Here is a 21372-nt window from a genome sequence, read left to right as displayed (position 1 = left end):
TGCGTGCACCTGGCCAAATTCCTGTCCTGACGAGTTTATGGTTGAGCAATGCATCGGCTTCAATGAGGTAGGTGTTGTGTTCACCATATCAGGTACATGACCTGCGCTGGAAAGTTTCTGCATTACCTACATCATTGACGGTCGGCCTGGAGAGAGAGAGAGAGAGAAAAAGAGAGAAAGAAAGAGAGAGAAAGAGAAATGTCGGAAGAGACTATTGTACGTTCAATAACATCATTATTTTGATTGAATCTGTCAGGAAAGACAAACCAGGTAAGATAATCGTTGGAGCATCTGCTCCGCGTATAGCAGGTTGCCAGTTCGATTCCATGTGATGTCCTGCTTCCTCGCTTGACGCTGAGCATTTAAAGGATAGAGTATGGACAAGTGTTGAAAAACATGTGAGAGCTCATCAGGTGAACGTTCAAAAAAAAAAAAGGTAAAAAACGAGACACACAAACAACAAGTTGACATCTACCTGCTGATCCACAATGGCCACCGAATGCAGGTATGTGATGTAATTGAGGCAAGAGAGTTTGATTTATCTCTGAATTTGAAAACACAGCTGGTTACAAATTTCTGCCTGTAATGTTTACATGTCTCGTAAACATGTTCAAAAGTCCAGGAAGACAAGGATTCCAGCTGCCAAGTTTACTTTAGGAGAATCCGTAAACAGCATTTTGGAAAGTGTCATCATGTGCACGAAATACAATCGTATCGCCACGTTGATGCAACTTTCCCGGTATCAGACAAAATGTTCCTTTGGTACATCCGAGAACACAAAACATTCCGTTACAGATCAAACAGGCAGAAAAAGGTGAGGTGAACACCTATGCTTGCGATGCAAATTTCGAGCATATTGATCAGGTGCTCCTTAATTAAACGCAGCGCGGTCAGCAGGTGTTGCGGACATGCAAGAACATGTTGTATGTGGAACGGTATAATCGTGGGGCGAAAGACTCGGAGCACACAAAGGCAGGAAAATCGACCAAAAGTACACAACAATCCCAGGAAATAGGGCCAAGGTGAGAGGAAGGTCAATAGGATTACACAACACGGGATGTTGTAAGGCCTGAGAATCTGGTAAATCACATATGGCACATGATGCACATGATGCACAACCAACTAGTGCACATGATGGCTTCGCTTTGATACTGTAAAACATCTCCAGGTAGAGAACAAGTTTTCCAATATTCCAAGTTTGGAACAGCTCAGAGTTTAGAATTATTTTTGATTTACAATCCCTTGAAGTGATGTACATGTCCATGATTAGCCTGGTATCGAGATCGATCGCAATGACTTGGTATGATTAGCAGAGTATATGAGGCAGGGGTACCGGCCCAGAGTTGAGAGTATCAAGCTGTGGATGAAGGCCTTCATGTAGGTGGACTGGAGTTCAGGTGTGCCAAGGAAGGACCTTGTAGGATTGAGGATGCCCAGTTGGCGTCTGGCTTTGGAGGTCAACTTTGAAAAGTGGTTTTCCCAAGAGAGATCATGGCAGATAGTGAGACCCAGGAGTTTGAGTGACTGGACCTCTGAGATGGTTGTTGAGAAAGTAGATGTGGGGTGCGGGAGTGGTTTGCCAGATTGTCCTTTCGGAGAGACATCGTGAGAGTGTGAGATTTGTCAGGCTTGAAAGACATATTGCAAGTGTTTGACCTGTTTGTGGTATTTTTTCAAGGTCTGAAAAGAGGGAAGCGGCTGCAGCCCACCTGTCTGAAGGATGAGGAATGTTAAAGCAGAGGGTGGAGTCACCAGCACATAGATAAAGAGGATTTTCCATAGAGTCAGTGCGATTATTGATGAAGATTAGGAATAGGACTGGGCCGAAAACTCTGCCTTGGGATACTCCAGTCTTGAGAGGAAGAAGAAAAGAGAAGGTTCCGTTGAGAGCCACACGTTGGCTACGAGAGTGGAGGAAGTTAGTAATGTCATAGTGGAGTTGGCCTTGGATTCCATAGGCAGAGAGTTTGGAGAGCAATGCTCGAAGGCTCAAGATATGTCGAGAGAGACGGCCCTGATCTCATGTCTGACATTGAGGGCCTCAATCCATTGTTTGGAGAGCAGAAGCAGCATGTCCAAGGTAGAGTGATCCGGTCTGAATCCGAAGTGATGATCTGAGATGAGAACCCCAATGTAGATCCATTTTCGAAAGCGAAGACACAACCAACTAGTATTATCTGTCGAGCAGGCAAGGTTCATTTCCGACATCTTCATGGTCATCTGACACTGTGTAGGCATCATGTGCCAGATGTTTGTTAGGTACAATCGAAGAAACCTAAACTCGCATCTTTCATTATGCAAGGTTTTTTCTTGGTTAATCCAAACTTCTATGTGCCTACAAGGCTTTCATCTGCAGCTTGATGGAGTACTGCCCTCCCCTCTGGGCTGGCTCTCCTGCATGACGTCTTGCTCAGCTTGACGTCATGGAAACCAAAGCTTTCAAAATCATTGGAATCTCTCGAGATGAAGCCGAGTCTATGGGCCTATCACTTTGCCATCCTCGACAGGTCGGTGGTCTCCTTGTCTTCTAACGCCTCCTTTCTGGCCTTGCACCCTCTTCTCTTTCCGTACTCTGTCACTGACCCCCTCACGTAGGCCTCTGCAGGGCACACGTGGTCTGCCAGTAACCTCTTTCAGGTGAAACTCTCAAAATTCAGGATCACTACTCACCTCCACTCATTCGATAAATCTCTTTCCCCACCTGTGGAACCAACTTCCACATCCGCTTCAATCTCATTCTTTCTCCCATGGCTTCATGACAGCTGTTCACCACCATCTCAAATCATCTAAAATCCAAAACCATGATCTTTTCTACCCACGTCCCCAGTCGATGTCGTCCCCACGTCCCTTATCTTCCTCTATTTTGTCCCTCAACCCTGCTGTTGTCCTGTTCCCCGTGCCCCTCTTCCTCCTGTTCTATTCATTCGGTGACATCCGCGCTCTGTGTTCGAGCTCCTCCACGAGCCTCAGCTCTGTATGCAACAACAAACAATCTAAATAGGAGGTTGGAGGGAGACTGCAGTATGCACATGGTAGTGCCCAGTGTCGTTTTCATCAGTATCTTTCATGCTATAACTCACACATATAAAACTCTGATACAACTTATCATCTTCTGTTACTGTTGTTACTGTTAAAACCAAATGCAAACCCAATGGGATTACACTTGTCAGGAGTCTATAATGCATCTTAATCACATTAACGACGACAGGAATGGAAACTCTGGTTCTGGAATGGTGACTATTTAAAGGCAAAACTGAGACCAACTGGGGCTCCAGTAACTTGCAGCAGCAGATAAACACATCCCGTGGGAGGTTTGGATGGATGTGTTGTTCAATCAAAAATCTAGAGCTGAATAAGTCAGAGATGTGTCATGCATATCGTGAAAAGATACAAACAATATTGCAGGCAAGCAACATCCTTCTCACCAGGTAAATGTCTCATCCTTCTCACCACATACAAGGCTTTCATCCGCAGCTCAATGGAATACTGCTCTCCCCTATGGGCCGGTGCTCCTGCCTCACACCTAGCTCGGCTTCACGCTGTTGAAACCAAAGCTTTCAGAATCATTGGAATCTCCCGCGATTAAGCTATCTCTGAGGGCCTTTCACTCACTCACCGCAGGCAGGTTGGTGGTCTTTCTGTCTTCTACCGACTCCTCTCCGGCCTTGCTCCCCCAGCTCTATCTGTGCTCTGTCCCCCAAATATTCCTACAGGTCGCACAAGATCTGCCAGCAACCCTCTTATGTTTAAACTGCCAAAATCTAGGCTCTCTGCTCACCTTCACTCTTTCATTCTTCTTTTCTCCCGCTTCTGGAACAAACTCCCCCACTCCCTCCAATCCCACTCCTCCCTCCAGGTCTTTAAAACAGCTGTCCACCACCATCTCTTATCTTCCCCCATCCAAAACCTTGATCTTTTCTACCCCCGCTAATTCACCCCAGATCCACTTTTTTTGAAATTCCAACTTCTTTCCTGGAAGTCCTTGCAGTGTCCATATGTTTTATACCTCTCCCACCCCCCCCCCCCCTTCCCATGCCCCTCCCCCAAAGCCCTCTCCCTCCCACAGATCTCTCGTTGTCCCTGCTCTCAAATGTTGTGTTTGTGTCCTTTCCCCTCTCTCCCCATCTTGTTTACCGCTCCCCTTATTATATGATTTATGTGTCGGTTTGTCTTTCTGTGTGATAAATGTTAGCTCTTTCACGAGCCTCGATCTTGTATACAAAAATAAATAAATAAAATAAAAGGAGGTTTGCTGCCAAAGGAAGTGCCACAAAATTCCTGCAATATCAAATGGATTGATACAAGGCTGAAATTATACAACATGCAGTAGAGAAATGTCAATTTGAGTAGAGAGGATATAAGTAAAGGCAGCAAATCCGTTATGACAATCTCCTGGATATATCCAATGCTCCATGCTACTTCCACCTGTACAAATGTTTACATCTGGCAAGATTACAGCTTCCATGATACTCCATCAAAAGCCTTATTCCGCATCATGTCATCATGCCCTTACCTTATTCACTGCAGTCCTTATTCAGGCTTCCCTTCAATAAACAACCAGAGGGCTAAGCTGCTAATGAGCTGGATAACTGATTAACCAATGAGGCAGAGAATCCGTCAGACAATGACGAGCCAGGAGAAATGATAGAAAGCCGAGCTTGGAACATGCGCAGATTAGATTGGAACTGTGAAAGAGACTGGAATAAAGAAGTCGATCTGAAAGACTGAGCCCTACGTCTGGGCAGCATGTACACCCCCGAGACGCAAGGGCCACGCCTGCCCCGCGCCTCCCAAAAGCAGAAGGGCACAGGGCCAGGAAAACAGCCCGCAGGGGGCCATGGAGCGGGCCAACAGTGGAGGGGGGTGTAGGCAGGAGGGGGGCTTAAACAAGGGAAGGGCAAGGGATTGGGGATGGGTGCGAGGGGGCATTGAGCCAACCAGAGACCCTGCCTGGGCGTAGCCCTTTCCTCTTGGAACATGCTCATGTGGTTGTGAGTGATGCTGAAAGGTTTGAATGCATTTCGATTTCAAAACATCACCCTGATGAAAGGTAACCAAAGAGCTGGAAGGCCATGAAAGTATTGTGGAAGATACTTCAAGTGCAGGTCCAACCAATTCAAAAAATAATAATTTACAGCAAAGAACTGTCATCATGGTCTTCATCAATATTGAGCAAGTGAATTTAAACATTCGGACCGCGGTCAAAACAAGCAAAGGTTTGCTCTGCCAAAGCCCATAGAACTCAAATGGAAATTTTTGTTGTTAAAAAAAAAGAAGAAGATACTTTGCCATCTTGACCTTGGATAAAGGTGGGTGGGTGGCTCAGTGTTGGCCGACTAAATGTTTCAGACCGATGGCATCCTTATCTTGTTTGACTCTTTTCAGCATGTTTGCTGCACCTTTTATCACAGTAGGGTTGGCAGGATAGATTGAAGGTAGCGCACTCACCTTTAAGCTATCTAGTCTGGGTTCGATTCCAGATCGGACAGATAAACTGTCACTGTTTTTTCCCCAGGTGAGTTGCGATGTTGAGCTGAACACCTGCCTGCCAACATTAACCGGTGGACGTTGAAGAACCCAGATGATCATCTCCATCTCTATATTTGCCGACCTTAACCTTCAAGGGAAAGTACACCGGTGGCACAGCTGCACTGCCAGTAACGATGCAACCAGCGAGCAGGTGGTGTATAGGCATTCAGGAATGGTAGTATCATGAATTCGAAATAAATCAGTTACATTTGGTGCTTTGTTATGGCTTGAACGCTGTGATAAAGCTTTCATCATCAAACATGTCCAAATCGTGAATCGAGATTGTCAATGGCATTTCAGAACCGGAGAGGTGATTTAGTGTTCTGATATAATCACGACACATGTGTGATACTCATATGATAGCAACTAAACCAAAGGTAGAGCGCTGTAAATAAAGCAGCACACCATTAAGCAGTTTGGCTAATTCAAAATACTTTTCATGACAAAAAAACAAGAGAGGAATAAAACTTGAAAATGGAAGACTTACAACAGAAGGAAAGAAAGACAAAATGAAAGGAAAAAGGAGGAAATAACAAGAAAGACGCCGTGTAGAGCACGAAACTTGGAAATCCACCCCCACCCCCCAAAAGAGTTGCCAGGGATACATCAACTTGTCCGTTTGTTTAAGATTAAAATTAACAATCTTAATCAATGCTCAGGTCAATCGGATGAAAACTGATGATTTCAGAAGTTTGACCTCGAGTTGACCTTTGACCTTTTGACCTCAAAAATAGCTGTTTTCCCAATTCAGTGATGCAATGTGCAATTATTAGTCAAATTTGAAGTCAATTGGATGGAAAATGATATTTTCAGACGAAAATTGATGATTTTATATGTTTGACCTTTGACCTTTTGACCTCAAAAATAGTTTGTTTCCAAATTCAGTGAGGCAATGTGCAAATGCTGTTAAATGTTCAAGTCAATCGGATGAAAATGGACTATGTTTCAGATGAAAATTGATGATTTCAGAGGTTTGACCTTTGACCTTTTGACTTCAAGGATAGTTGGTTTCCCAATTCAGTGACTTGATATGCAAACCCTGTTCAACTTTCAAGTCAATCGGATGAAAAAATTATGATTTAAAAAATCTGACCTAAACATGGCCTTTGACCTAAAAATCAATTGGCTTCTCAGTTGTGACTACCTCGACAACTCGGTAAAGTTTAATGACGATCGGTTTAGAATTGTGACCCGTGGGTGACTGACAGACAAACAGACAGCACAGTGCAAAAGACCAACCAATATGCTTGAAAAATCTTTAAGCTTTAAAAACAAATAAGGCTAGAGAGTTCATAGAACACGTTATCCCGTGCAGTGTCGAAGTGTATAATCTAAAAATGAAATAAAGATTTTAAACGGTGTATAAAACAAATTCCAGAAGTTTACCGCCGTTGATGCAGCGTGTTATACGCCACCTTATTTAACAGGTTACATTAGTTATATGCGCCTGTTGTTTGTGTCCATTATGGCATCCTTAAAATAGTAAGTTTCCTGTTCGGAGTTATTTTCAATTTAGTTTTTGGCTGCAACACAGACAGACAGACAGACAGACAGACAGGGCTGTAAATATAACGTGCATCCACCTGCAGCAGCAGGGTTTAAAAAAATTATAATAATGGAAGAGTGAAAAGGTAAAGAAATAAGAATGTAATCATTGACCGAGAACGATCTGAGCAGTTCCTTGTTTTTCAACAAAAAAAATGTAAACATTTTTTTTTCAACAATCAACAAAAAAATTCAAGAATTTTTTTCAACAAAAAAATTTCAACAATTTTTTTTTCAACAAAGTTGTTTCAACAATTCCTTCAACACTGACAAAGCACTTTCAGGCAGACGAGCAAACTACCACTCGTACAACCAAGGCAGACATTCTAAACCACCACAACCAGTCAAGGTAAACTTACACCTCTACCGACACTCAATTGGCTTTATTAAACGACCGATCGGATTGTCACGTCGACATCAACCGGAAACCGACGACCATCGAGGTTTCGACCCTTTAATCGCACAGTCGACCTCAAAGTTGCGTGCAAGGTCCACTCGACTGGGTAGTGCAACTTTATCATGACTCCACGGTATTTCTGGTAGTTGTGAACTACATTTCCCTTAATCATTCCAAGATATTACGCATTACTAGATGTATGAGAAATACAAGCATCCAGGTGGGTAGTTGCCTTTGATTCAAGTCGTGCGAACTCGTTTCAGACTTCCAAGTCTTCATAAGAGAGCCGGGGAGGCTGAGCTTGGTGCAAACAGGATGTTGTGCTGATGCATTGTTTCAGGACCGGAAACTTGGGATACGTGCCATGGAAGAGGTTTCAACCCACGTGGTTAAACACAAGGAAACGAAACCGATCACGTGGTTAAACACAAGGAAACGAAACCGATCACGTGGTTAAACGTTGAAGGTTTTTTTTAGATAAGGTAGGTAGTATGTTTAAAGTACTAAGTGATTGTGTTTTTGAGTTTAGTACCACGATGTCTCGTTCCGATGTCAATGTGGATTAAATAAATATTTATTAAATTCAGCTTCAGTGAGTCTCAGTGAAATCAGGAAAATGTGGAAAATCCGACTCCACTTGTTTGATTTTCATTTTTGGAATCTATATTGTGTTTAGTTAAATCGCAAACCCTTCCATTTTATCCCCAACATCTTTTATTGGATGAAGCAAATTGTTTATGCTGTGAAATAATTTTGGTCTTTTTGTTCCATGGAAGATCAGAGTTATGAAGGTTTTAACAAGTGAATGGAATTTGTGACACAAAAGTGATTAGAATCTCCGTTACGATTTAGGAATCTGGAATTGCTGATATTTGTGCGGCATGGAACTATACGGTGCTGTGTACTGGTACTATACGGTGCTGTGTACTGGTACTATACGGTGCTGTGTACTGGCACTATACGGTGCTGTGTACTGGAACTATACGGTGCTGTGTACTGGCACTATACGGTGCTGTGTACTGGAGCTATACGGTGCTGTGTACTGGTACTACACGGTGCTGTGTACTGGTACTATACGGTGCTGTGTACTGGTACTATACGGTGCTGTGTACTGGTACTATACGGTGCTGTGTACTGGTACTATACGGTGCTGTGTACTGGTACTATACGGTGCTGTGTACTGGTACTATACGGTGCCGTGTACTGGTACTATACGGTGCTGTGTACTGGTACTATACGGTGCTGTGTACTGGTACTATACGGTGCTGTGTACTGGTACTATACGGTGCTGTGTACTGGTACTATACGGTGCTGTGTACTGGTACTATACGGTGCTGTGTACTGGTACTATACGGTGCTGTGTACTGGTACTATACGGTGCTGTGTACTGGTACTATACGGTGCTGTGTACTGGTACTATACGGTGCTGTGTACTGGTACTATACGGTGCTGTGTACTGGTACTATACGGTGCTGTGTACTGGAACTATACGGTGCTGTGTACTGGTACTATACGGTGCTGTGTACTGGAACTATACGGTGCTGTGTACTGGAACTATACGGTGCTGTGTACTGGTACTATACGGTGCTGTGTACTGGTACTATACGGTGCTGTGTACTGGTACTATACGGTGCTGTGTACTGGCACTATACGGTGCCGTGTACTGGTACTATACGGTGCTGTGTACTGGTACTATACGGTGCTGTGTACTGGTACTATACGGTGCTGTGTACTGGTACTATACGGTGCTGTGTACTGGCACTATACGGTGCTGTGTACTGGTACTATACGGTGCTGTGTACTGGTACTATACGGTGCTGTGTACTGGTACTATACGGTGCTGTGTACTGGTACTATACGGTGCTGTGTACTGGTACTATACGGTGCTGTGTACTGGTACTATACGGTGCTGTGTACTGGTACTATACGGTGCCGTGTACTGGTACTATACGGTGCCGTGTACTGGTACCATACGGTGCCGTGTACTGGTACTATACGGTGCCGTGTACTGGTACTATACGGTGCCGTGTACTGGCACTATACGGTGCTGTGTACTGGCACTATACGGTGCTGTGTACTGGTATAATACGGTGCTGTGTACTGGCACTATACGGTGCTGTGTACTGGCACTATACGGTGCTGTGTACTGGTACTATACGGTGCTGTGTACTGGAACTATCCGGTGCTGTGTACTGGCACTATACGGTGCTGTGTACTGGTACTATACGGTGCTGTGTACTGGCACTATACGGTGCTGTGTACTGGTACTATACGGTGCTGTGTACTGGTACTATACGGTGCTGTGTACTGGAACTATCCGGTGCTGTGTACTGGCACTATACGGTGCTGTGTACTGGTACTATACGGTGCTGTGTACTGGTACTATACGGTGCTGTGTACTGGAACTATCCGGTGCTGTGTACTGGTACTATACGGTGCTGTGTACTGGTACTATACGGTGCTGTGTACTGGTACTATACGGTGCTGTGTATTGGTACTATACGGTGCTGTGTACTGGTACTATACGGTGCTGTGTACTGGCACTATACGGTGCTGTGTACTGGTACTATACGGTGCTGTGTACTGGTACTATACGATGCTGTGTACTGGCACTATACCGTTCTGTGTACTGGTACTATATGGTGCTGTGTACTAGTACTATACAGTGCTGTGTACTGGTACTATACCGTGATGTGTATGTGTTAGTGTGTTTGTGTGTGTGTGTGTGTGTGTGTGTGTGTGTGTGTACGTGTGTTTGTGTGTGTCAGGGTGTGTGTGTGTGTGTGTGTGTGTGTGTGTGTGTGTGATTGTGTCAGTGTGTGTTTGCTTGTGTGATTGTGTCAGTGTGTGTGTGTTTGTGTGTGTGTGCTAGTGTGTGTGTGTGCTAGTGTGTGTGTGTGTGTGTGTGTGTGTGTGTGTGTGTGTGTGTGTGTGTGTGTGTGTGTCAGTGTGTCTTATCTCCAAATGGGGGTTTCAGAAAGTGGAACGGAGTCCTCCCAGGTCTCGAAGTATCCTCCTTCGTGTGTGTGTGTGTGTGTGTGTGTGTGTGTGTGTGTGTGTGTGTGTGTGTGTGTGTGTGTGTGTGTGTGTGTGTGTTAATGATAGAATCCAAAACAGCTGAGCCAATCTCCACCAAATTTTGTATATGTGCTGTGGGTCCCCAGGGTCAGGTAATGGACACAAAATAACTCCCTGCCCCCTCCCCCATGAGGGCGGGAGTCACCTATGATTTTTGCTTGTGCACGTGGCAGAGTGAAAGTGGTTTACTCTCCCCTACTGGAGAGAGGAGAGATTGCTAGTGACCACAAAAGATATTTGATAGATATTCCCCCACCCCTCCCCCCACCTGCCCCCACTCACCCTGGCTCCTCCCTGAGTGAGCGGATGTTTGTAGTTGTGTAAAAGTATGAAGTTCCTATGGATTATGTTCTTCGCTCGAAGGTTGATGGAGTGGTAAGTCAATGTGAATGGGATGCTTTTTACTCTCTTTCTTTTTTCCTCAGAAGGTTGCAAAGCCATCGCTGTAGGTTTGTGTTGTGTATGTGGCTCCAATACACCTGCCACAATGGAGGTGGCAATGGCACCGTGGGCGAAGCACTCGCACATGTCATTTGATTTTGATTTGAAATCGGAATTGGTGCACAGATGCGGAGACTGAGGAATTGGGAATCTGGAATTGAACTTTTGACAAAGAAGAGAATCGAGGATGAACATAGAAACTAGTCGTGTGAATCTGTAGGTTTGTAATGGACACAGGTGGCAAGTCCGTTCTCTTTGACTGAAGCATTAATGTCGAGAAAGGTGACAGATGTACCTGAAATTGAGGTCAGTGTGGAAATAATTGACAGAGTCGATAAACTGTTCCAGATCCTCTCGGCTACACAATGCCAAACTGACAGTCGAGTCGCCTATGTATCACTCCATGAAATTTGGGGTTGGACTGTCAAACCTATCGAACATTAATTTCTCAATGAAATATGCCAAAAAGATTTGCATAGGGGAGACCCATTTTTGGTGTCCATGACTACACCATTTGTCTTCTCGCATAATTCGCCAAAAAACAAAGAGCAGTTGAGAGTGAGGATCAGTTCGGCGAGACGGACTTTCGGTTCATGAATCTTTCTCCTTTACCGTTAATCCCCCATGCTTCATGCATAGAGTACACTTTGCACTGGAGGATGATTTCCTTCTCCTCGAAGCTCCAGCTCTGTTCATTTAGTCTTCTTTGATTTGTCTGGAACCTAGTAGTTGTTGGTTGTGGAACAGGCGACACCTTTTTAGGTTCTAGCTTTGGTGTTTAGCTCTATCCTATCATGCGGTAGAATCCCCTCCCTCATTGAAGCAGGTGCAGTCATTATCCTTTTCAGCACACATCCCGGCTGTTCGGTGTGGTCACACAGACATGGGCCTCAGCCTACAAGGGGTCTGTGTCCCTTTAGTCATTTTCTGTGACTAATCGCCATTCTTTGGCATATTGTTGTTGCAGACAGACATTTTGTTTTGCCCAAGAGGATGTAGGTCCTCTGCTGCTTGACAGGGGTCACCGATGACATTCAGAGGAGTCGTGCCAAGAAGGTATATGCCCAGGATGTGCCGTCATCATTATGGATGATAGTGTGCACGTATGTCCATAATGGGGGAAAATTTGTTATCGGAGGAAAACCTGAATTTTTTCCAAAAAAAAAAGTGAGGATGCAATTGGTGTTCTTGATGAAAGAGAGGAGACATTGAATGCGAGGAGCCATCTTCTTATCAATGTAACTGTAGATTAGTTTGTGAGGCAGCTACAGTGGAGATAATTGGGCAACCTCGGGTGTTGGCCTTGCAGATATTTATTGATAAAAAGGAAATGTTAGATGTTCTTTGAGTGGTAATAATGAGGTTGGAAGCAGTCAGTGGGAGTTGCTGTTTGGGTATAAAATATTTAATTGTCTTCTTGACAGATTTTTGAAGCAAGGTGTTTGTTGACCTTGGAGCAAGAACTACTGTCAGAAAGTTCCCGGAAGGTGAAGTCTGTGGATCTTAATTTCCATTAAATTTATAAAAGAAAGAGCTTGGAGTTGAGTTTCTTAATGTTGAGATGGATGGAGTTCACCAAGATTGCAGGGCAGTTACTTCTAAGTGACACACAAGGATTTCCTTATTGATTCCATTATTTTTTGTAGACAAGATCAGATCGTAGTGGAACGTAGAATGAAAACCTTTCAGAAGGATTTCAGATTTTAAGCGTCGGCCGATAAAGTTGATGTGACTGTAAGATGCGTGTGGTTGAACGGAATACCGGATCGCTGCTGACAGAGAAAGGGTTCAAGAAAGCCTAGGATTTTGTGGCACAGCGGTTCGGTGAAATATTGGGTGTCGGCATTTTGGAGTTTGTGGTTGCAGGAGATTCAAAGTAGAATGAAGAACGCATCTTGCTTGTGAAGACGGACAGGTAGAACAATGGATGGAATCAATGGAACATTGATTGAGGCATGCTAACAGTTGAGGAGGTTTGGTGAAGCTGATGTTATGGCCGATATGGGAGGTTTGATTAAACGTCTTACATGCGTGTTAGGCAGATCCCACATGCGTGTGTGGTTGGTTGTTATCTGCAGGTTTGAGAAGGTGGAACAGAGCCGCCCATGTCTCAAAGTATCCACCTTCGTGTGTGTGTGTGTGTGTGTGTGTGAAACATGTGTAATATGTCACGCATAATATGTGTTTGACAAAGGAGAGGATGAAACAATATACTTTACAACATGTCACGCATATGTGTGTGCAAGCAGATACTGCAGCACCATGTAGATCCTAATGGAAATCGTATAATCTGAAGTAGATTCATTTTCCAACAAGATAATCTATCTATAATTCCAGTAATCTCTGTCTGTACGTTTGTCTGTGACCGCTGTTTCTCGACAACCACGGGTCCGATATACTTTTAACTTGCCAGGTATATTGCTGGGGACCCGAGGATGTGCCTTTTCAAGGTTTCATATTAATCGGACAATTACTTACCGAGCTATGTCCAAAAAACGATTCAACCAATCAGAGAGCAGCGAACGATCGCGTGTGCCGAACGTGGAGGACACACTCTGCCTCGGATGGCACATTTGAGAGCGTATTCATTTATTTCACGTTTGCAAACTATGTTGGCGTTAAACTACGTTTTAAAACTAATAAAAACGAATTTGCGATTCATTCGCTTTCCTGCGCGTTTGTGCACGCGATGGCGATTTCTTTACCAAACTCCGGAAGCCGTTCGCTTTGGACCAAACCATTGCATGTAAATAGAGGGGGGGGGGTTCTGTGGTCGTTGCGAATGGACCAAACCATTCATGTAAATAGAGGGGGGGGATTGTCACTGTACTCGCAAGCCGTTCGCCGTTCGCTTTGGTGTTGCGAATGGACCAAACCATTTCATGTAAATAGAGGGGGGGGGATATAATTTTAGATAGATATATAGTACGGGCATATATATAGTACGGGCATGCCCTAGTGATTCAAAACACAATTGCATTGTGTAAAATAGTATTTGGAGAACATGGTTACAGCTTGTGTGCTCCAAGTGTTAGAACGGAAAACTTATCGAACATTAGTTTATCGAACAGTCCCATCGAGGCCACATAGGATCACCTGAAAACAGGGAAGACCAGGAGGAACACAATTCACTTTAGAGAACTGTAGAATGGACTACAGGATATTTGGCACAATAATCCTGGAAGAGTGCTTCAGTCATACACAGGAAGCATGGGTAAAAGAGTGATGGCACTCAAGAAGGGGAAGGGCAAAGGACATACATGACCTATGACGTCATAATTATCATTCAAAAATTCTACAGGAGGAGGTGCTCCAATAGGCAAAAGTTTGTGTCCATCGGACCAACAGGTGCAGAGAATTTTTTTCGTACAGATCAGATCATTGTACTTGTCGAATTATGACGTCATAATGAAGGCACCAATGACATCATCATCAACATATCTTATTCCCCATGGGGAGCACTTGACAATGAGCCATATTTAAATTTTTTCCATTGAGTGGTTTCAGAGATATAGAGGTGCAAAGTTTTTCTAAGATGGCGTCCGTACCATGTTTCCTATGACGTCATAATTATGGATAAAACAATTCTACAGGGGGAGGCATTCCTATGGTAAAATTTCGTGTCAATCGGACCAACAGTTGCCGAGAAAAATGAATTTTAAAAATGCAGACATGCATGCCACATGTCGGCCTACACTCGTACGCACGCACGTACATAACCGAATGCTTAACCCTGCTTTTCGCACACGCAAAAGAAGGGGAAGGGCACACAAGTTGTTGACTGAAACTTTAAAATGACACTGTTCTTGTTTTTTCCTGAAACGGTTTGTTTCATGCAGGTTTATAAAGACCGTTTATTACCCTGCGCTTGCGAAGCGAAAAGCAGGGTTAAGCATTCGGTTGATAACGTGCGTGCGTACGAGTGTAGGCCTACATGTGGCATACATGTGGCATACATGTCTGAATTTTTAAAATTCATTTTTCTCGGCAACCGTTGGTCCGATTGACACGAAATTTTACCATAGGAATGCCTCCCCCTGTATAATTTTTTATTCATAATTATGACGTCATATGAAGCATGGTACGGACGCCATCTTAGAAAAACTTTGCACCTCTATATCTCTGAAACCACTCAATGGAAAAAATTTAAATATGGCTCTGTCAAGTGCTCCCCATGGGGAATAAGATATGTTGATGATTATGTCATTGGTGCCTTCATTATGACATCATAATTCGACAAGTACAATGATCTGATCTGTACGAAAAAATTTTTATCTGCAACTGTTGGTCCGATGGACACAAACTTTTGCCTATTGGAGCACCTCTTCCTGTAGAATTTTTGAATGATAAATTATGACGGCATAGGTCATGTGGTACAGGCGCCATCTTGGAAAAACCGAAAAACGTTGCACCTCTATATCTTCAAAAGCGCTCCATGAAAAAAAATTAAACGTGGTTCATTGTAAAGACCTCCACACGGGAAAAAAGTGTTGTTAACAATGACGTCATTGGTGCCTTAGTTATGGACGTCATAATTCGACAGGGACAACGCTTAGTCTGATCAGTTTGAAATTTCTTGAGCATGATCTATGCAACAATTATATTAGAGAATATAAATTTATGATGTCATCGCTCACGTGGTCTGGCAGCCATATTGGATCAAATAAAAAAAAGCCTTCAAAAACAAAAGAGTTGGCTCACACCAAGTTTACTGCGCAGGGTAAGTATTCTATGAATACCATCTAGTTTACAATACTAAGCACATGTGTATCATGGGCGAGAGGATGGGTATTATAACTGAAGACGAGATGGGATGGAGCTGTGCACAAGGAAGAGCAGGTTTCTGTGGAAGAATTCCCAGGCTGAGATAATATAAGGGTAGGTAGATATAGAGGAGACCAGCCCTGAAGTGCGATGGCTGCTTGCAGTTCGTGCCATTTTGCCTTCGGGAATTTTGCAGGAATTTGGCCATGGTGCCAGCTATAGCTCGCCTACTCTTCGCGAAGGACACAGTGGGATCTTTAACGTCCACCAACGAATGCTGGCTGATGGGACATCCTCTTAACGTCCGTTGACACACTGTGAAACACCAGGATGGCAGTTTATGGCTGGGTCCGGATTCAAAACCAGGCTAAACAGCTAAGAGGTACCTCGAGACCTTCCTTCCAGCCCCAAAGACAAAAACAATGAATACATTTTTAAAATTCAAAGTAAACAACAACACGGAAAATAAAAGGCAGAAAGATATCAGTAAAGAAGAAAACAAAGACATGGCAATTCTCTTTTCTCAGATGTTCCAGTGTTTCCTGAGTAAGAGGTGGTGTAAAATCCGAGTACATGTTCCATGCCGGAGGCACAGCCAACAGGGATCTATAAACACGTGGTGCCAAGAACAGCAGCCTTGGCCATTTCTTCCTGGATCGGTTACAGCTACACATCCTACTCTGTTCCAAACAACCTGCAATATCACAAAGCCTCACAAACTTCCACGTTTTCTGACTTTTATCAAGGGCACAAAAATGCCAGGCAGTGGGAAAAGTTTCATTTCATTTCCAAATGATTAAATGCACAATATCATTTTAGAATTTGCATTAAAAGGTTTCCCCCCCCCCCCCCCCCAATTTGACAATTGGAAAGCTTTGGAGGCATTTTGCATCCACAAATTCCAAATGTTCAAGATAAAGGGCAGAGGTTACCGATTCACAAACAACAATACAAACATAGCTCTTCAAACAACTCTGTGGACCCCTTCACACACCAATGGAGCCAAACGCTCCAACCTTTAGTTTTACCTGTCTGTGGTGCCACGTGGCAAATAACAAGCCCACTGATATATTCCAATAACATTTTACAACCTCACTCATTGTGAAATATTTGTGCAGCATAAACCAAATTATCCATATCCATGTTGAATACATGAACAAACGTGAACGATACTCGGCGTCATTAACAAACTAGAACGGGACTCGGCACCATTAACAAACTAGAACAGCACTCGACGTTATTATCAATCGAGAACAACACTCGACGGCATTATCAATCGAGAACAACATGCGACGGCATTATCAATCTAGAACACTCGACGGCATTATCAATGTAGAACAACACGCGACAGCATTATCAATCTAGAACAACACACGACGGCATTATCAATCAAGAACAACACACGACGGCATTATCAATCTAGAACAACACACGAGGGCATTATCAATCTAGAACAACACACGACGGCATTATCAATCAAGAACAACACTCGACGGCATTAATCAATCGAGAACAACACTCGACGGCATTATCAATCTAGAACAGCAATCGATGGCATTATCAATCTAGAACAACACTCGACGGCATTATCAATCTGGGAACAGCAATCGACGGCATTATCAATCCAGAACAGCAATCGACAGCATTATCAATCTAGAACAGCAATCGACGGCATTATCAATCTAGCACAACACTCGGCGGGATTAATCAATCTAGAACAACACTCAGCGGCATTATCAATCTAGAACAACACACGCCGGCATTATCAATCAAGAACAACACACGCCGGCATTATCAATCTAAAACACACGATGGCATTATCAATCTAGAATAACACTCGACGGCATTATCAAACTAGAACACACGAAGGTATTATCAATCTAGAACAACACTCGACGGCATTATCAATCTAGAAGAACATACGACGGCATTATCGATCGAGAACAACACTCGACGGCATTATCAATCTAGAACAACACTCGACGGCATTATCAATCAGGAACAACACTCGACGGCATTATCAATCTAGAACAACACTCGACGGCATTATCAATCTAGAGCAGCAATTGACGGCATTTTCAATCTCAAACAACACTCGACGGCATTATCACTCTAGGACAGCAATCGGCGGCATTATCAATCTCGAACAACACTCGACGGCATTATCAATCTAGAACAACACTCTACGGCATTATCAATCCAGAACAGCAATCGACGGCATTATCAATCTAGAACAACACTCGGCGGGATTAATCAATCTAGAACAACACTCAGCGGCATTATCAATCTAGAACACCACACGCCGGCATTATCAATCAAGAACAACACACGCCGGCATTATCAATCTAAAACACACGATGGCATTATCAATCTAGAATAACACTCGACGGCATTATCAAACTAGAACACACGAAGGTATTATCAATCTAGAACAACACTCGACGGCATTATCAATCTAGAAGAACATACGATGGCATTATCGATCGAGAACAACACTCGACGGCATTATCAATCTAGAACAACACTCGACGGCATTATCAATCAGGAACAACACTTGACGGCATTATCAATCTAGAACAACACTCGACGGCATTATCAATCTAGAGCAGCAATTGACGGCATTTTCAATCTCGAACAACACTCGACGGCATTATCACTCTAGGACAGCAATCGGCGGCATTATCAATCTCGAACAACACTCGACGGCATTATCAATCTAGAACAACACTCTACGGCATTATCAATCCAGAACAGCAATCGACGGCATTATCAATCTAGAACAACACTCGGCGGGATTAATCAATCTAGAACAACACTCAGTGGCATTATCAATCTAGAACAACACACGCCGGCATTATCAATCAAGAACAACACAGGCCGGCATTATCAATCTAAAACACACGATGGCATTATCAATCTAGAATAACACTTGACGGCATTATCAAACTAGAACACACGAAGGTATTATCAATCTAGAACAACACTCGACTGCATTATCAATCTAGAAGAACATACGACGGCATTATCGATCGAGAACAACACTCGACGGCTTTATCAATCTAGAACAACACTCGACGGCTTTATCAATCTAGAACAACACTCGACGGCATTATCAATCTAGAACAACACTCGACGGCATTATCAATCTAGAGCAGCAATTGATGGCATTTTCAATCTCGAACAACACTCGACGGCATTATCAATCTAGAGCAGCAATCGGCGGCATTATCAATCTAGAACAACACTCGACGGCATTATCAATCTAGAACAACACTCGACGGCATTATCAATCCAGAACAGCAATTGACGGCATTATCAATCTAGAACAACACTCAATGGCATTATCAATCTAGAACAACACTCGACGGCATTATCAATCGAGAACAACACGTGACTGCATTATCAATCGAGAACAACACACGACGGCATTATCAATCAAGAACAACACTCGATGGCATTATCAATCTAGAACAGCAATTGATGGCATTATCAATCTAGAACAACACTCGACGGCATTATCAATCGAGAACAACACTTGACAGCATTATCAATCTCAAAGAACACTCGACGGCATTATCAATCTAGAACAGCAATCGACGGCATTATCAATCTAGAACAGCAATCGACGGCATTATCGATCTAGAACAACACACGACAGCATTATCAATCAAGAACGACACACGACGGCATTATCAATCGAGAACAACACTCGATGGCATTAACAATCTAGAACAACAATCAATGGCATTATCAATCTAGAACAACACTCGATGGCATTATCAATGTAGAACAACACTCGACGGCATTATCAATCTAGAATAGCAACCGACGGCATTATCAATCTAGAACAACACTCAACGGCATTATCAATCTAGAACAACACACGACGGCATTATCACTCTAGAACAACACCCGATGGCATTAATCAACCTAGAACAACACTCGACGGCATTATCAATCTCGAACAACACGCGACGGCATTATCAATCTAGAACAACACACGACGGCATTATCAATCTAGAACAACACTCGACGGCATCAATCCGGAACAACATTCGTCTGCTTTATCAATCTAAAACAAGACACGACAACATTATCAATCTAGAACAACACACGAAGGTATTATCAAGCTAGAACAACACTCGACTGCATTATCAATCGGGAACAACACTCGACGGCATTATCAATCTAGAACAACACACGACGGCATTATCAATCTAGAACAACACACGAAGGTATTATCAAGCTAGAACAACACTCGACTGCATTATCAATCGGGAACAACACACGAAGGTATTATCAATCTAGAACAACACTCGACGGCATTATCAATCCAGAATTGCACTCACCATCATAAACAATCTAGAACACCACACGATGGCATTATCAATCAAGAACAGCACTCGACGTCATTAACAAACCAGAAGGACACTCAATGTCATTAACAAACGAGAACAGGACTCGGCACCATGAACAAACTAAAATGGCACTCGACGTCATTAACAAACTAAAACAGCACTCGACGTCATAAACAAACTAAAACAGCACTCGACGTCATTAACAAACTAAAACAGCACTCGACGTCATTAACAAATTGCAACAGCACTCGACGTTATAAACAAACGAGAACGGCACGCAACTGCATTAAATATCTAGAACAGCACTCGACGTCATTATCAATCTAGAACGGCACTCAGCATCATAAACAATCGAGAACAGCACACGACAGCATTATCAATTGAGAACAACACGTGACGGCATTTTCAATCTAGAACAGCATTCAACAGCATTATCAATCTAGAACAACACGCGATGGCATTGTCAAACTAAAACAACATGCGACGGCATTATCAATCTTGAACAACACGCGATGGCATTGTCAATCTAAAACAACACGCGACGGCATTATCAATCGAGAACACCCGGCTGCATTATCAATCTAGAACAACACTCGACGGCATTATCAATCTAGAACAACGCTCGACGGCATTATCAATCTAGAACAACGCTCGGTGGCATTATCAATCTAGAACAACACTCGACAGCATTATCAATCTAGAACAACACACGACTGCATCATCAATCTAGAACAGCAATCGGCAACATTATCAATCTGGAACAACACTCGACAGCATCATCAATCTAGAATAACACTCGACGTCATTATCAATCTAGAACAACACGCTCCGGCATTGTCAATCTAGAACAACACACGACGGCGTTATAAATCTAGAACACTCGACGTCATTAACAAACTAAAACAGCACTCGACGTCATTAACAAACTAAAACAGCACTCGATGTCATTAACAAACTAAAACAGCACTCGACTTCATTAACAAATTGGAACAGCACGTGACTGCATCATAAATCTAGAACAGCAATCGGCAGCATTATCAATCTAGAACAACACGCTACGGCATTATCAATCTAGAACAACACACGACGGCATTACAAATCTAGAACAACACTCGACGTCATTAACAAATTGGAACAGCACTCGCGTCATTAACAAATTGGAACAGCACTCAATGTCATTAACAAACTAGAACGGCATGCAAATGCATTAAATATCTAGAACAGCACTCGACGTCATTATCAATCCAGAACGGCACTCAG

The 21372-nt window shown here is 43.3% G+C and overlaps 1 protein-coding gene and 1 long non-coding RNA gene across 6 annotated transcripts in view; one reads left to right on the top strand and one right to left on the bottom strand.

The window, feature by feature from the left end:
* LOC137429477 (tensin-3) overlaps window positions 1-21372 on the bottom strand; it is a 386475-nt gene that overhangs the window by 236435 nt on the left and 128668 nt on the right. The window contains exon 1 of one of the 5 annotated variants that reach the window (XM_078780746.1): window positions 4514-4726. The exons of 2 other annotated variants lie outside the window; for them this stretch is intronic. The gene's annotated coding sequence lies outside the window, so the exon portion shown is untranslated. Of the gene's footprint in view, window positions 1-3425; window positions 3450-4513; window positions 4727-21372 lie in introns of those variants that run through there. 2 more of the 5 variants (XM_078780745.1, XM_078780747.1) reach the window with 2 other exon arrangements.
* Window positions 10880-21372, top strand: part of LOC144892676 (uncharacterized) — a 101092-nt gene continuing 90599 nt past the window's right edge. The window contains exon 1 of the long non-coding RNA XR_013623889.1: window positions 10880-10924. This is a non-coding gene — a long non-coding RNA (uncharacterized LOC144892676). The remainder of the gene's footprint in view (window positions 10925-21372) is intronic.

Source organism: Myxine glutinosa, chromosome 6 (genome assembly GCF_964187855.1).
Source record: "Myxine glutinosa chromosome 6, kmMyxGlut1.1, whole genome shotgun sequence".
NCBI classification, from domain to species: Eukaryota; Metazoa; Chordata; class Myxini; order Myxiniformes; family Myxinidae; genus Myxine; species Myxine glutinosa.
The sequence above is the reverse complement of the archived record's forward strand: the minus strand, read 5'-3'. Positions and strand labels throughout refer to the sequence as shown.